Source organism: Callorhinus ursinus, unplaced genomic scaffold (assembly GCF_003265705.2).
Source record: "Callorhinus ursinus isolate GAN/ISIS: 27379988/994484 unplaced genomic scaffold, GSC_fseal_2.0 scaffold32, whole genome shotgun sequence".
NCBI lineage: Eukaryota > Metazoa > Chordata > Mammalia > Carnivora > Otariidae > Callorhinus > Callorhinus ursinus.
In genome coordinates, this window is record NW_027397094.1 from 5,339,196 (window position 1) to 5,357,064 (window position 17,869).

Genomic DNA, 17,869 nt, shown 5'->3' on the forward strand with positions numbered 1-17,869 from the left:
TGTGTGTGTGTGTGTGTGTGTGTGTGTGTGTGTGTGTGTGTGTGTGTTCTGGCTTCCCTGCTGCATTCATAGTTCCTCGAGGGTGGGCACTGTGGTGATGTGTTTATCCCCAGCTCTAGGATGGAGCTGTCAACTCAGTAGGGCAAGAGGCAGAACTAATCAAGTTCTTGACTATTGAATCAAAAGATGATTAGGAAATATTTTTGAATTTTTGCTTTCCACAAATAAGCTCTTCAAAGGAAGGCATTCTTAATCACAAGAGGGATGTTTTGATGGACTGGTTGCAGTTAATATCCAAGTATTTGCTGCTATTATATCCTCAGTACAAAACCCTAAAATTCACAGAACGCTTCTAGTTTCCACTGCGTCAAGGTTTCCAAATGAACAACTGCCATAACCAGAATGCCTATTATTGTTTCGTTTTTCAAAGATTTTTTCTTTATAATTTTTTCCTAGTTTTATTGAGATGTAATTGACATGGAACATTGCATTAGTTTAAGGTGTATGGCATAATGATGCGATATACATATATATGATTTATTGTTTATTTATTTTATATTTGGTGGGCTCTTAGCTCCTTTTAACATACTTTTAGCCTCTTGGTTTCCAATGAAACAGAGCCTGAGTAATCGGACAGAACTGTGAACTCTTCTACTGTAGAATATTTAAAAGAAAAAGAAATTACAAATTTAAAATTGATCAATCAGAATTCTTTGCAAAGGGCTTCTATCTTTTTTCCCTCTTTCAACCCTTAACCCACTAGGGCAAATTAAAAAGAATAAAAACCTGAGAAATTCCATATTTCTAAGTTGTTATTTACCTAATATTAATGTTCCTATAAAATATAAGTTTTCCTTTTTTCCACAGGTTTTTTTTCAAGTTTGCTGCATTATTAACTACAAATGATATTTTATGAGGAAAAACAAAACAAAACAAAAATCACAGACTAGAATCTCCAATTTTAGAATGCACATCAATAGGAAAATAGAATTTAATACACAGGCAGCTTTTCCAGAATAAATCCATTCTGTTTACTGTGGTCTAACTTATTAAATATTCTTTCCATGAAATTGGAAGACCATCACTTGTCCTTTTAAAGAAGAAAAGCTACATAATTAGGTAAGCAGAGAGAGCAGCTTGCTGAATAATGCATAGTTTTTAGTATTAACAACTCAACAGCTACATCCATACTGACTCTAATAGTTCACATAGCGCTTGTTACCTTGGCAACCCCATGAATGATAACAATTGCATGGAAAAACGTGTTGTACTTGTTTTAATATATCCTATGATATTAAGGTCCTAGAGACCTGGGAGGCCGATCTATGTGCTCAGTCTGGGAATGCCAGGTTATCAGAGTCAGTGACTCGGAGACCTGTTTCCAGGAGACAACCTGAGTAAAACGTCAAAAAGATTTGGGGCAGATGGTTGGGTCCAAGCACACCGGAACCTCACAGAGACATTGGGGGCCCATGAAGGTCCAGACACCTGGGCTTAGTGTTGAAATGCGGGTTCAAGAACGGTAGGGAATGTTTTGTTCAATGCTAAGCCAGGATGAAGCCACTCAAATATCCTCAGGGTAATTATCAGAACCACTGATAGCAGTCCGCAAACCACAAGAGCTAGGTTTCTGCTTGATGGCACAACAAAAGGTCTAATTACTTGTGGAAGTTTGTGGAAATCTTCCTCCACCCTTCACGGGACAGGCTCTGGGGCCGGCGAGAAGCAAGCAGTGGGAGAAGAGAAACAGTGAAGTGTCCCATTTCTGCGGGAGCAGGGCTGATGGGGGCCCCCCATGCCACAAAAGCAAGGAAGACAAGGTGGTTCAGATGAGGTGTGCATGGCGTCCACATGGCACAGCCTCAGCACTCATGGGAAGTGAGGGTCGAGAAGAGGAGGCGAGATGGTCTGGCATCTTAATAATCCCAGGAGATGTGCGCCACCAAGGCTCACGTGTCTCCTGACAAAGGTCTGAGAAAGCAAGGTCCCACAGGCGTATATAAAAACATCTCTGTCTTCAGTGAATACCATTAAAGGTAACGTGCGTATACATAAGTTTTCTAAGAGAAGCTTTCTATATGAAGGCTCTTTACATCACCCCCCTCAGAGAGAAGGGAGGATGTTGCACAAAATGGCCACACTTCCCCTTCCTTCAGGTGGGAAGAAGTCAATAGAAGATCCACCAATAATGACAATAATAACTGTTATTTTTCACGGATGTTTTTTCTAAGGTGGTCATTGCAGATTTGCATCTTCACGGGGTTGAATGGCTCACTCTGGAAATGCCCTCCACGAAAGCACGTGAGCCCCATGAGTTCACATCGAGTGTCTCTCAGAGGGAATTCTGCAGACCCCTGAGGGCTTGGGTCCAGATGTTCATTCCAAATGCATATTCCAGGACTCTGCGTCCAGAGGTTTTAGTTAACCTGCTTAGAGGGGACCCAGGTATCTGTATTTTCACGAGTTTCTAGAGGGATTTCTGACGCATGCTACTCTGAGAATTCTTTTCTGATTTGTCAATCTATCCATGAAGCTTGACAAATGGTAGAAAACTGAACTCTAAGTTTTATCTAATGAAATGCTTTTGTCAGGGGAGGAGAAGAGGAACACAGGGAAATAAAGTCCAACAGTAAAAAACAACATGCCAAAACGAACCTTACTATCCAATTCTCAGTCTTTGTACCCATGTAAAACTGCTATTACTAGTTTCTTAGATACCCTTAGAAATACCTTATGAATCTACCAATATTATAGCTCATACATGCATGCATCCACATCCCCTTGCAATGGCGGGGGGTAGAAAAACGATGGGGGTATACTATAACATTGTCCTGTACCTTGCTCTTTTTCATTAAAATATATCCAGGGGCACCTGGGTGGCTCAGTCAGTTAAGCATCCAACTCTTGGTTTCGGCTCAGGTCATGATCTCAGGGTCCTGGGATGGAGCCTTGTGTCAGGCTCTGCATTCAGCAGGGAGTCTGCTTGGCATTCTCTCTCTCTCCCTCTGTCCCTCCCCACCCCTGCTCATGCACTCTCTCTCACTCTCTCTCTCTCAAGTAGATAATCTTTAAAAAAATTAATAAAGTAAAATAAATCTATAGGACATTATTCCGTAAATACACATGTAATGTTCCCCTCCTTTTAGAAACTGTTGCATGTAATTCTATGAAAGAGAATATATTTTATAATATGTAGCCATAATAAATACAATTCATCTAATTCACTGCTCATATACATGCTGTTTCTAGCATCTGTGATTGCAGGCAATGAACAGTGTCTCCCGACATTTCACAACTCCTGGTGCAAGTAATGCTAAGAATGGATGGTTGTCTTTCCCTGGGGACAGGAAAATGTCATGGTCACTACTGCTGGATCTGCCATTCTCGGCAATCGGGGCGACATACTGGCGCACATGAACATTTTGCTGATAGCTCCAAGCCCATTGGTCTGCCTACCTGTCTCTCTCTCTCTCTCATTTATTTCCTTCTACATCTCTTTCTTTGGTCTTTCAAGAGACAAGACAGAGGCCCTTTTCTCTTCTAAAACTCTACGTTTTGACTGCCCCCGTTTTCCCCATCCTATGCTCTTCTTCATCTTAAATGTGCCTTAGTCGTCTGCTTGACCGAGGCAGGGAAGCCAAGCCTCTCCGTGGTGTATGCACGGGCTGGGTGGCCACTCTGCTCTTCTGTACAGAGAAATCTGAACATACAAGATGTAAGCATTATATACGTGTAAGAAAGAAAAATAATAGTGCGTATCCATCTATTGGATTTAAGGGGCTCTCTTTTAGATTCTAAACAACATTGAGATTTTGAAATAATGTCTGGATGTCCCTTCCTGAGGAGACATTGGAAGCTGTATAATACTGCTGCATTGTACAAATACTAGTCTGACATTAACGTTCATACGCCAAACACGATCACTTGCATTACGCAAACCTACATGCGCCTCAGGTGTGCCTAGTGTTTTAAGAGCCTGGAAAACACTTTTCTATTCATCATCCTAGCTTTAAGCCTAGAAAGTATTCAATGTAATTTAATACCCTATTAATAAATAATGCCTTCTGAACTTGCAAAGAAGAAATGTGCCATTTTAAGTGTTTCCCTTTATCCAAGAATCGTATATATCTGGTTCCACGTATATTTCTTTCTTCAGAGTGACGATTTCCATTTGAAGCAGCTTAAATGAATAGCCTTCTCTGTTTGGCTTCTCCCCACTGCAAAATAATTCAGAGTTTCTGGGCACTCTGTTTTTGTAAGTAAGCAACCACAAAAGATGACAGGAGAATTCGGCACAATGAATTTTCTCGGCGAAATAACGTATTAGCTAAATGGTGTCTAGTAAATCACCTGCACCACCAGCAGCTGGTTTGAAGGCTATACAGTAAATGACAAAATGAGCCTCGGTGAAGATTTTTCAATATTCTGCCATGTGGTTATAGATTTCAGAGTTTCTTCCTGTCAGTTTCATGCTGCATTTCTTCACAAAACTGACAGGCAGCTGACAAGGCAAGAAAAAGTTAGGATATGTGGCTAATGGTGAAACTTAACAGGACCTTTCCTTCAGGGGGATAAAGCACTGATTCTGAGTGCACAGAAAATGAGCTAGAACTTTCAGGAATTAAACGAACAATCTCCCTCGGCCAGACTGCTTGGATTCATGTCTGCCTCTTATTTGCTCTAAGACCCAGGGCGGATTCTTTGGCCTTATCTGTGCCTCAGTTTCCTCATCCACCAGAAAATCCTCCCAAGGTTGTTGCGGGGGTGGGTGAGCAATTACGGAGAAAGCATTTGGGAGAGCATGTGGCTTTGTCACTGTAACAGTAAGAGTGGGATTCACGAGCTTTCTGTGAGGTTCTAGGGTCTCTGCGTATAAAAGGCCCCTAGAGTTATGTCCTGACACTGTTGTCTATTAAACCCTTAGTTCTTTAAAACAGTATTGTGAACAAGCATTAGCGCTGACAATAATTTTAACACACAGATGGAAACGGAAAGACGATTTAGAGAGAAATGAGGACAACAATGCAGACACACTGCTCCCTTGGTTTATTGTGGTCCTGGCTGTTCTGACCCTGTTCATTAACAGGTCTGCTTCTCTCTTATGTGTGACCCAAACCCTCTCCCCCAAGCTAACTTTTCCAGCAGTCTGTTCACCTCCATTCTCACTCAACCCCTTACACCTACTGACAGTTACTTCCTGCATAAAGGAAGTCACTCCCAAAAGCTCTGGCTTCAGGCAAGCCATCAGAACTGCCTGGGAGCCCCCGGGAGGGAAACCAGAGGTGGCGGGACTTGGTTTCTTTGTTTGAGCACAGAATGTTTTCTACCCAGATGATGGAAAACATACGCTGTACTTGGAGGAAAGGAGGTCAGAAAGAAACTCATATAGTGGACAACAACCTCAGAAACAGGAGAGAGGATTTTTTTTTTTTTTTTTTAATGGAAGAGAGTGTACGAATAAGAAAGGCCTTTTTGGGCAACCAAGTCCTTAAAGAATGTGACTGGCTGCTGAGCCCCACAAACAGGACAGCATCAAGGGACCAACACCAGCTGGACCCGACTGTCCCTGGTGAGCAAACTCTTAGGATGCTTCCCTTGTGAACAGTCTGGTGGTCACAGGAAATCTCGTATTTGTGTTGCTTCTGTCAAAATGCAAGTAATATTTACATTCAAACGAGAAACTTAATTTAACTAAGAAATAAACTCAGTCATATTGTCTGTATGCTATACTTGAAAATGGCTCTCAAGTGATCATCTGCTTTGTTTGAAGGTTAGAGTTTAAGAACGCTGGAAAAGAGAATAAGCTGCTGGTAGCATCGATGGCCTGGGAACCACGTACCACCAGCCACCAAGGAGCAGGCTTGCCCACACCCCCGATTCCAGCTGGAGAGGTGGAGGGGCTGCCTGAGTTACACTGGCTTCGACTCGGATGCAATCAGCTATACGTAATAATCCTCCGTCCTCAGGTGTATGTGAGCATAAAGAACCCAGCATGGCAAAGACAAAGAACAGCCTTTTTCTCAGTCATAAAGGGGGAAAAAAAATTCCTTTTTATCTTCAACCTCAGCAAGAGGGTCAGCGGGTAAACAGCAATTATATTTTTGTTTTCCATACACCTCTGAGGAAATCAAACAAATCAAAAACGCATTTGGAAACTGTCTGCTCCTACCCTGTCTTCTCTCTCTCGTCTGGCAGCACAGAAACCCCTTGCAGGCACAGCCGTTCTGCTACTGCAAAGCTGAATCTCAACACCATCCAACCTCAGTGAAAGTTTGAGATAAAAGCTAATAAAAGTTGCTAGTGAAAAGTGCTACTGAAAGCAGGTACCACATTGACAAGTCCGCATCCTGTCACACTCGGAGCCTACCGTCCACATCACACACGCCTGGTGAGTATTTGCAGAATAGACGCTGAACCCCTTTTAGTGGAATGAAGCGTGAAAGGGTTCCTAAAGACGGATCGGGGTGGGGCTGGATCTGAACCGCATCAGTCCGCTTCCTTCCTGCTGGAGATGCATGCCTGCCCCTGCCCCCCCCCCCCGGCCCCATCCTCAGACACGTGCTTGCAGGAGGATTTCTTGGAACCCGGGCCCCCCTGTGTCAGTCCTGCAGGTGCGAATGAACGCCCAGCAGCAAGTGCTCAGACCCCAGAGCACTGAACCTGCAGGAAAACCTCAGCCTCCCCTCATCCTCCTTGCTGGCCTCAGCCGCTCTTCCCTGGACCCCTCACGGGCTGCACAATTCCATTCCCAGAGCTCACAGAAGGCTGAGCTCCAGAAGAATAGGTCATTTGCACCTGCCGGCTTCCCTGCAGGCCTTGCTTTGTCCCCCAGAGCCAGAGGGGGGTTGGCACACACCTTGGAGATGAATAAGAGGCAGTCCTCCCATTGGCGGCTCTGTGAGGAAGAAGACACAGCCAGCCCCAGGTAAATGGCAGGTGGTAGTGAGGACGAGCACAGTAAACCAAGGAATTGTTACTATTTATTGTCTCATTAAACTGTCTAGATCAGAAGTCTCAATATTTTCAGATGATCGATGGAAGAGTTTGATATTTTAAAAATGTCTGCTCTCCTCCCCGTCAAGAAAAATCACACATTCTATGTAGCGAGAGCTTTCTGAAGATCATGAATGGACGGCTGTTTCTTTACTGCTTTATACCAGGCTGTTTTTTGTTTGTTTGTTTTTTTCCTATCTGTAAATGGGTATTTAAAAGTTTATAGGGAAATGGCCCATTTGGGGAGCTCCTGCTTTGTTTTTGCAGAGACAGAGGGCCTGACTTAGAGGAGTGTGGTGTACTAGCTCTCCCTGGTGGGAGACGGATCGCCTGGCTCACGACAGCCCCTCCCCCTCCCAGGGGTAGGCCAGCAAGGGCTCCTTTTGGAACCGATGGGCCACCGGGGCAGATCTTCAGCTGTTAGCAGGATGGCTGGACCAGCATTTAAAATCATTGCGAATCTGCATCTGGTGATAAATAGCCACTGTCCTGAGTCTCCCAGTGCCCCTGTCTTGGGCCTCTCCATGGCCCAGCAGGTGGGGAAGGTTAATTCCAGGCTGAAAGGTCTGTAAGGTCCCTCCCACGACAGCAAATTGCTGGGCCTCTGCACATGGTTGTTAGATGGTTTCGCTATCACCCTGGCCTTGGTCCTTTTCCCATATTGGATTGAGTGTGGATGGACATGAGAGTAGAGGTGGGCCTTTAAATGCTCTCTCCCAGGAAGCTGGAATCTGCTCTCAGAGGAACAAATCATTCTCTCTGGGCAAATCTGTAGCAAGTAAATCAAAACCCTGAGGAAGAGCACCTCGAATGTCAAAGGACTAGGGAGAGAAACCAGAGAGATCCGCTTCTTCAAGCAGAGGAGAAATAAAGGTAGAGATAAGAGAGGAGAGAGAGAGAGAGGGAGAGTGTGTGTTAGCATGCACAGGGGAGAGAGAGAGAGAATCCCAAGCCGACTCCATGCCCAGCACGGGGCCTGATGCAGGGCTCAAGCTCATGACCCGAGCCAAAACCGAGAGTCAGACTTATAACCAACTAAGCATCAACAGGTGCTCCAGTCCTTCTTTTCTTGAAGATGACTGCATTACTACTGCATGTTGTGGATTGAACTGGGTCGATTCTCTCCTCCCCCCACCCAATTCATACGTTGAAGCCCTCACCTTGATGTTCATTACTGGGAGGTAGGGCCTTCAAAGAGATAATTAAGGTTCAATGAGGTCATAAGGGTGGGGCCCTAGTCCAACCTGACTGGGGTCTTTAAAAGAAGTGGAAGACACACCAGGAATTCATGCACACGGAGGAAAAGCCACGTGAGGACATGGTAGGCGGGTGGCCGTCCACAAACCAAGGAGAAGCCTCTGGGAAAGCAAACATGGTGGCACCTTGATCTTAGACTTCCAGCCCCCGTAACCGTGAGAGAATTTTCAGCTGTCCAAGCCCCCCAATCTGTGGCATTTTGTTTGGACAGCCGGCATGCCCCGAAACATGGCAGAGCATCGTTAACAGACCCACACCCCCACCTTTGGCTTCCCGGGGCTGGAGGCCTTGTCCACACTTGCACCAAAAAGTATTAGCGACTGCCTTCCTATAAACATTGGATTTTACATTTTTATCTAATATCTGACCCTGGAGAATCTAACTGCTCGATGGCAAATCTGAAGGGGAGGGCCGAAATACTGTTTCTCCAGTGTGATAACAAATCCAAAATACATGCTACCACACTGACTTCCATGGTGTTTCCATGGCCTCAATCGGGTATTTCGCAATAGCCTCTCTCCTGTAACTTGGGATAAATACAGGCTCATTGGATCAGCCAGTCGAGCCTCAGAAGAGTGAGGCCGGCGTCTGAAGGGAATGGCGGTTGAGACATGTCTCTGAAGTTGGGTATTGGATTGTTCTGGTCCCAGGAAGAAAGGCTCATGAGTTGCTCCTCTTAAACAGGATGTCTTTATTCAGACCCTGCTCTTGGGGCTTGTACTTTTCCACAGTTTATGAGGATACGTCCTCCTTCTGTTCTTTCAGGTGACAGCCTAAAGGGAGACTAAGGGAGCTCTGGTTCTTGTCCAGTTAGTCATGCTTCTCCTGCATTTGAGGAAATGGCCTGCATCTGCCAGGGCACGCTCAAAGGCAGAGGTGCTAATGACATCCTGAATGGGACCGTTCGCTCACAGAGGTACCCGGCGTGCCGGCCCAAGGCAGGGCTGTACCAGCCCGGATCCTCCCCAAGTCAGAGTTCAGGCAGGCCCTTCTAATGCAAATGAAAAAGTGGAATGTCAGCCAACTGAATATTTGGAAAAGTGCATTTCAAGGCTTTAGTAGAAGAACCTAGTGAGCACCACCTTGGTAAATTCTCACTGAAGCGTCCGATGGTGTTGAGCCTAAACAGTAGCCATGTTCAACTCCAGACCTACCCCCAGTGACAATGGCCATGCTATCCACACAGGAATCTTAAAATAAAAAGACCTGGTTTCAGGCTGTCGCTCTGCCACTTACTAGCTATGGATGCTTGCGACACTCATTTCATGGACTAATAATTTAAGAGTGTGAGTTCTTAAGTCAAATGATGCGAGTTCAAATTTTTGAAATAAGATAATCTGACAATAGACCATGAGTTCACTCAGGCCAACCCTTCAAAGACAAAGATGAACACAGACACTAAAAAATAAATAGTATTAGACTAAAATTTAAGTCTCTTTGCACTTAAGATGCTTTATCTACTGCTACTAGTTCTGTGTAACAAACGTAGATTTATAATTACAGAATAGGGTGCCTGGGTGGCTCAGTCGTTAAACGTCTGCCTTCGGCTCAGGTCATGATCTCAGGGTCCTGGGATCGAGTCCCACATCGGGCTCCCTGCTCCGCAGGAAGACTGCTTCTCCCTCTCCCACTGCCCCTGCCTGTGTTCCCTCTCTTGCTGTGTCTCTCTCTGTCAAATAAATAAATAAAATCTTTAAGAAATATAATTGCAGAACAAATTATGATAAAAATAAATGTGTCATGTATCAATACAATGGTCCATAGAGGTGATATCATTCCCATTTCATAGACATGGAAGCACAGAGAGGTTAAGTAACTGTTCTAAGGCTACACAGCTACTTACTGAACCAGGCAGACAACCCAAGTCTCTCTGATGTCAAAGTCTGTGCTCTTAACGCTTTACCTTACTGCCTCTGGATGGGAAATTGGAACATCTAGATCCCGTTATATACTAGGCCAGGAACTGGGCGTGTGACTTTATCAAGTGTCTTGTCTTCCCTGGGTCTCATTTTTCTTCTATTAAAAAAAAAAAAAAGTATTGCACTACACAATCGCTTCCAGGGAGAATGTCTGCCTCTTCCAAGCCTCTAGTCCTGGAATGGCATACTCCCTGCAGTTCCACATTCATGAGGTCTTCCTCTTGCCAATCAAAGCGACTCATCTCTTGCGTCAGTAAATGAAATTTACTATGTATTCCTCTGTACATTATTGCATATTAAATACATTTAAAGAGTCAGGTGGGGTGCCTGACTGGCTCAGGGGGTAGAGTGTGCAACTCCTGATCTTGGGGTCATGAGTTCAAGCCCGACTTTGGGGGGTAGAGATTACTTAAAATAAAATTAAAAATTAAAAAAGAAAAAAAAGAATTGGGGAAAAACGTCAAAGACAAACCTAATTTGGGAATTGAAAAATCTGGGCTCTCATTTTATGAAAAATGCATTTACTACCTATCTAACCGGATGCTTTAAAAAAAATCTGTATGTGATGTTTAACTATAGCCTTGCAAATTGAAAAAAAAAACATTTTCTCAATTGCTTCATTTTTTACACCTTATGGTCCATCTGTTGCCACAGCACTGATTGTGATGTCAAAATTGCAATTAGTTATAACTAATCAATCAGGACAATCAGGAAAAAGGCCAAGGGAGATTGTGTCCAAGCTTTAATGACCCATGATTACTAATTGTGAAACAGGAATTTTAAAATCAAGAGACCCGGCTTCAGGCTGTAGCTCTACCACTTACTAGCTATGTATCCTTAGGAAACTCACTTAATGGAATAATTTAAGAGCTTGGGTTCTTGAGTCAAACGATGTGAGTTCAAATCCTGACCAGTTAACATGGTCACAATAGTGAACTTCTCTTAGCTGTAAATTGACAGGATGACTGCTTATCTCAGGAAGGTTGTTGAAAGGATTAAATACAATATTGCATTTTATAAAGCATTTATCAAAGGGCCTCCTTCCTATTTCGTGCTCAGAGTTAGCTTTCATGAATGGTATCTGTATTTTAAATGAGTCTCTTGTCAGGCAAAGTTCTACGTAACAGTCCCCTAAAATCGGGATACACATGTGTGTACCTCCCATGACTGTAGTCCAAACCACATGGGGGGACCCAGAGAAAAGTGTGTCATGAACTAAAAACCCAATCACATTACCATTTGGTTAACATATGTTATCTGTTATTATGAGATGATCTGCTATTAATTTTTGAAAAATATCCCCTGAGTGCTTGGAATATAAAAAGCACTGGGCCAGGCAATATGAGGAATAAAAATCAGACAAAGGTTCTGTGCGTCAGGGGGTAACAGGAGAATCCCAGTGCTGCTGATACAAGGTAGAAGGAGATACTGGGTGCTAAGTCAATACTTTAAAAGGAAGTCTCTGAAGTGAGTGTTGAAGGACAGGAAGGATTTAGATTTGAGGGGATGAGAAGAGAGAAAGAGGGAGAGAAAAAAAGACATCTCCAAGAAAGAACGGTGAACAGAGGAGGAGGTGGGAGGCAAGTAATGGGAATGGAGCCGCTTGCAGAAGATGTTAAATGTGGGAAGAGTAACTGCCACACTTTAGGTTAAAAAGTATAAGGGATTGGGGCGCCTGGGTGGCTCAGTCGGTTAAACATCTGACTCTTGGTTTCAGCTCGGGTTATGATCTCCGGGTTGTGGGATCGAGCCCCGAGTCGGGCTCTGTGCTCAGCGTGGAGTCTGCTTGAGATTCCCCCTCCCTCTCCTTCTGCCCCTGCTCCCTGTAGGCTCTCTCTCTCTCTCTCTCTCTCAAATAAATAAATAAACATAATATAGGGGATTAAAAAGGAGAGTCTGGAGAGGGTAATCTGCTAAGCGAAATAAGACAGAGAAAAACAGATACCATAGATTTCATTTATGTGTGGAATCTAAAAAACAAAATAAATGAACAAACCAAACAGCACCGAAAGAGACAGCTATAGATAAAGCAGTGGTGGGGGTGGGGGTGGGGGTGTGGACGCAACAGGTGAAGGTGAACGGAATCAGGACATGCAAGCTCCCAGTTGTAAGTCACAGGGAGGTACAGCACGGGGAATACGTCAATAATAGCGCCATAACTTTGGTGACAGGCGGTGACCACGTGTTTCACGGTGAGCATTTTGTAGTATCTCTAGTTGCTGAAGCACTATGTTGTACACGTGGAATTAGTATTACATGTCTACTATGCTTCAATTAACAATAAAACTTTTAAAACAAGGAGAGCCTGGGCCTGAAAGAGCTCATGGAGGAGAACTGGAGAAGACTGGTGTTCCTAAACTCTGCTATTATTATTCTGTGTCCATGTTTCAGAAAGGAGGAAGAATGCCTCCTGACTCGCACATCAAGGTTAGACTCATAAATCGCATCCTCAAAACCTTTCACAATCCGTCCCAAAAGACAACCTTAAATCACACTACTCACCAACTACGTTTTGGGTTTCCTCTGAGGGCATCAAAAAATGTTTTGGCTCTTTCTAGTTCCTGGTTATTTCTCTCCATCTTCCGTGTACACATACCAGATTATAACCCATCCTTTAAATCCGAGTCTTCCTTGATGATCTAGACCTTATCAGTCTCTCTGCACGCTTCATTACATATCTATTTTATCAAACAGTAACATGGAGGAACTATCACTGACCTAGGAATAAAATGACAAGGTCTTCACTCTGATTGGGGACATGTTATTCAATGCCAGGGGATTCCTCTTGTATAAAATGAAGGGTTTGTGCATTAGCTAACTCTAAGGTCACCTCTCATCATTCATTCAACAAATAAAATGAGCACCTACCTGTGCTAAGCTCTATCCTAGGTGCTGAGGATACAATGGTGAAGAAGACAAAGTAGGCCTGTCTATCTATCTATCTAGGATTGTCCCCCTTGAATTCAGTGGTTCTCAACTTTAGCCTGCATCAGAATCACCTGAGGAGCTTATTACACCCCAGATTTCTGCACAGACACCCCACGTCCAAGAGTTTCTGATACAGTAGATTTGATGTAGGGCCCCAAACTTCGCATTTCCAAGATGTTTCTGGGTGATGCTCATGCTGCTGGTCTGGAGACCACATTCAGCGAAACTCTGTGCTAGTGGAAAGCCTTCGTCTTTTTCACTGCTGTATTACCAGTGCTACCAGAATAAACACTGACAGAATAAAAGAGTAAATACAAGGTACTTTGTTAATTGACAAAGGGGAATGTAGTTCTTTCCTTGAATGATGTTATAGCTTAGAAGGGAAACGGGAATTCTACTCCAAGGTAGAAGAGTTACTATCATCAGATAAGATACAGAGAAGGGATGGTGTATATGCAAAGGCAAATGAACTTATTTCCAACTTAGAGGAAGGAGGAGGAAGGTCAGGGAGAACTTCGTGGAAGAGTGCATTTGATCTATTTCTTGAAGGGCCCATACACTTGTTTCAGAAATGCCAGTTAGAACTTGAGAAATATTTTTAGTGCCTCTCTTTGGAATTTGTCTTCTCAATCTATGGTGAATCTTTTGTCTATAGAATCTTCATATTCTGATGTAAGTTTTGGTATGCGGAAATAGCTACACACCATATTTTTGCCAAGTCTGGTCTGAAAGAGAGGTGATTTGGTTGCATAACTCTGTTCTTTGTTGAAAACAGGGTGTACTTTTGAGTTAAGATACCAATTCTCCACTACGACTTATAAATGGAGCCCTGAAACAATTTCAGGGTAGGAGTTTAAAAATCATTTGGAACAATGGAAGCATCAATAGATTAGGTTTACAGTTTCTAAAGGTGATTAGTTTGAAGAATGACCCCCATTTGGCCATATGTTCTGATATGTTCGTTTACTCACTGTCAGTATACTTGGTATTTTGATTTAGTGAAAGCATCAACACTGAAACATGCAAGATGCCATGCACATTTTTCTTCGGATTCTATGCCATGTTACAAATATCTAAAGTGTAAACATTACGGGAGCAAAGAAAGCAATATAAAATGGAAGTTCTTCCAAGTAGATCGGTGAAAACTGTGTGTTGGTACGAGGACACAGACACAGGTTTCTAAGAGCTCTTAGTTAATTCTGGGCCACTCGGCTAATAATAACTATTAGTTTATGTGTCCTGGGCATTGAGGTATGTGCTTGGTCGGACTGGTCCTTTATGAAGGGGGTCATAGCAAACCAATCTTCCAGTTTGGAATGGGGGACTAGAGAAAATACGGAAGACCGATGGCAAAAAGCATACACCTGAAGTCATGTCCTCTCCCTGCCTGTTCACCCCCAGAGTTCCGCAGCCACTCTGCTCCCCCACCGCTTGGGCCCAGGGTGCCTTCAGTGCGGGGCCAGCGTGTACTGCCTCTGCTAGGGCAGCATGAAGATAGTAAGACGTTTTCTCTAAAGACCACCCACATCTCATACCTTTTAACAGAGTGTTCTCAATACAAATGGAAACCGAAGACCACAAAACAAAAGCACTTCCAGTCCATTTGTTCAGATCAATGATTCTTAAAAATAGGCTCCCCAGACCAGGGACATCGGCATAACCTGAGAACCAGCCAGAAATGCAAACTCTCCACTCCCACCGCAGAAGTACTGAGTTTGGAGAGGGGAGGCGGTGAGGCCCAGCCGTCCGACTTAACAGGCCAGGGTCCCAGGTGGTCCTGATGCACTCTGAAGCGTGGAGGCCACTGGGTCGGTCACCAGCAGCAGTAAGGAACTGGGCAGAGAAGCCACGCCGCCTCTCAGGAACTTGACAATTTACTCTAACAGCCTCTCACCGTCCTCCTGATTGCTACCTTTAATACACACACAATTACACACAGAGTGTGTGTAAAAAAAACCCATGGCTTCCCTCTGTAAAGAGATGGTACGGCAAAGAGACAAACTGACTAGTGCGTAGTTTTCGTGAATGACACCAGCCTCAGCTCCCCTGCTCCACCCCACTTCACCTCCTATAAAAGCAGCACAGGGGAAAAACACATTACTGGCAGGTGGCTATTCCATTTCTTTGACTAGCAGTGAGACAGAGAAACGGAAGGACGCCATAAAAATCTGCTTTTTACTTCTCTTCCGGCTTCCATTCTTGCTAAGACCTGCACCCCCACCTCGCTTTACACATGCCTCATAATGCAAAAGCGTATGTCCTCCTCGGCAGGGACCAGGAGTCGGTGATTTCTCGAGAACAGATAACATCTAACGAAGGAGCGGGAGAGGATGAAGCTATCATACGCGAATTGCACCACCCGAGCTAGACATCTCCACGCCAAGACCCCGGGCTCCAAGGAGTAACGCGTGAGCCCTCGTCTTTGTTCTCACGGCTCCTGGATGCCTGAGGGGCACCCGTACACCAGACCGCGGTCCTCCACAAAACCCCAGACCCCAAACAAAGACGAGACTCACGTTCCTTTCCGTTCTGAGTCTCCCAGGTGCCCGGCATGTACCTGCTCCCTCTGTATCTTCAGTAAACTCCTCTCTCACCTCCTGCTGGCTCACTCTTGATTTCCCATCCTATGTGAAGTCAAGTACCCCCTTGGCTGCTCCTGGAGGACCCCTCTGGGTCCTCAGACCCTCCCTGCGGGCACCAGCAAGAAGATTTTCTGGGGTGGTATAAGTTATCCTGTGTCTCAGTGAATAGCTACGCCCAAGCCTGTTTTGATGAACTATTAAAGATAAACAGATGCTCGGTCTTATTTGTAGCTAGACTGTCCTAGTCATTTCAGGTCTATTCATCGGACCATGATACTCAAGCTGCATGACACAATTTTTGGATGTGACTTCAAGTTTCACCATCCCCTCAAAAGGCATAGTAGAATAAAATGATTCTCTGCTTAGGAGTTAAGATGTAAACTCTGGAGAAGTGCAGTCCTTAGACATATAATGCAATCCATATATGTAACTTAATTTTCCTTAGGTAACCACATTAAAAAAAATGAAATGAGTGACATTGTTAAAATATATCGTTTAATCCAGTGTATTAAAAATATTTCAGCATGTAAACAATATAAAATGAGATATTTTCACTTTTAAAAAAAGTCTTCAAAATCTTGCATGTATTTACACATACAGGCCATCTCAATTAAAATGCTAAATTTTTAACTAGAAACACTTGATGTTTCCTTTAAACTTATAAAATTTGGGGCGCCCGCGTGGCTCAGTTGTTGAGCGTCTGCCTTTGGCTCAGGTCATGATCCCGGGGTCCTGGGATCGAGCCCCGCATCGGGCTCCCTGCTGGGTGGGAGGCCTGCTTCTCCCTCTCCCACTCCCCCTGCTTGTGTTCCTGCTCTCGCTGTGTCTCTCTCTGTCAAATAAATAAAATCTTTAAAAAAATAAAAATAAACTTATAAAATTTGTCATTGCAAAAGTAGATTTCATACCCAAGTTGTTCCAAACATACTAAAAAGGTTTTAGTAGTCTAAGTGAATATCAGTTTTTATTTATTTTTTTAAAGGTTATCTATTTACTTATTTGTCAGAGAGAAAAAGAGAGCACATGCACAAGCAGGGGGAGCTGCAGAGGGAGAGGGAGAAGCAGACTCCCCGCGGAGCAGGGAGCCCGATGTGGGGCTTCATCCCAGGACCCTGGGACCATGACCTGAGCCGAAGGCAGAGAACCAAGTGAGCCACCCGGATGTCCCTGGATATCAGCTTTTATATTTAAATAAAAAATAAATAAAACTGTTAAAAAAAGGGGGGGGGGGACCCAGGCCCAAAATGGTGTCACTTAGACCGACTTTCCAAATCCAGGTAATATCCAATTAGTTGCAATTTCAACCTCCCCAGGAAGGTAGCCTTAACTGGGTCAGCCAGGACATTTTCCTTCCCATCAGCAACAGTGAGTTTGTCACCTGGGTCCTCTCCAGCCTGCTCTGAAAGATGAGGTCATCTGCAGGATGAGAGCCCTTGCTCTCCCCCTAGGAAACAGTCTCCTCTGGAACAATCCTTTTCCTTTGCTAAAAACTTTCTTGCCCCATCCTCTATCAAAAACAAAAACAAAACCAAACAAACAAGAAAACATTCTGCACAACTCCCGGGAGTGAACCTGTACTTGCTACATAGGGTGTGGCCTGATTCATGAATTGGTTAATAAAACCAATCGGGTCTTTAAATTTACTTGGTGGATCTTCCTTTAACAACTGAAAGTTCAATTTCTCCGTCAGGCCAGCCACATTTCCAGCATTCAGGAGCTGCCAGTGACGAGTGGCCACCCTGTGGGGCAGCGCGGCTCTTGAGCTAGGACAGACCAAGATGGTTAGGAAATCTGGGTTTAGGGGCGCCTGGCTAGCTCAGGCGGTGGGGCCTGAGACTCTCGATCTCATGAGCTGGTGAGTTTGACCCACGTTGGTGTAGAGAAGGAAGGAAGAAAAGAAGGGGGGGTGAGAGAAAGAAAAAAGAGAGAGAAAGAAAAAGAAAAGAGAGAGAAAGAAAGAAAGAGAAAAAGAAAAAAGAAAAAAGAAAGGAAGGAAAGAAGAAAGAAAAAGAAAGAAAGAAAAGAAAGAGAAAAGAAAGAAAAGAAAGAAAAGAAAGAAAGAAAGGAAGGAAGGAAGAAGGAAGGAAGGAAGGAAGGAAGGAAGGAAGGAAGGAAGAAAGAAAAAGAAAGAAAGAAAAAGAAAGAAAAAGAAAGAAAAGAAAGAAAACAAAAGAAAGAAAGAAAAGAAAG

At 44.0% G+C, this 17,869-nt stretch overlaps 1 protein-coding gene across 2 annotated transcripts in view; it reads right to left on the reverse strand.

Annotated features, from left to right (window-relative positions):
- PRKG1 (protein kinase cGMP-dependent 1) overlaps positions 1-17,869 on the reverse strand; it is a 1,235,615-nt gene that overhangs the window by 525,725 nt on the left and 692,021 nt on the right. The gene's annotated exons all lie outside the window — the stretch shown is intronic.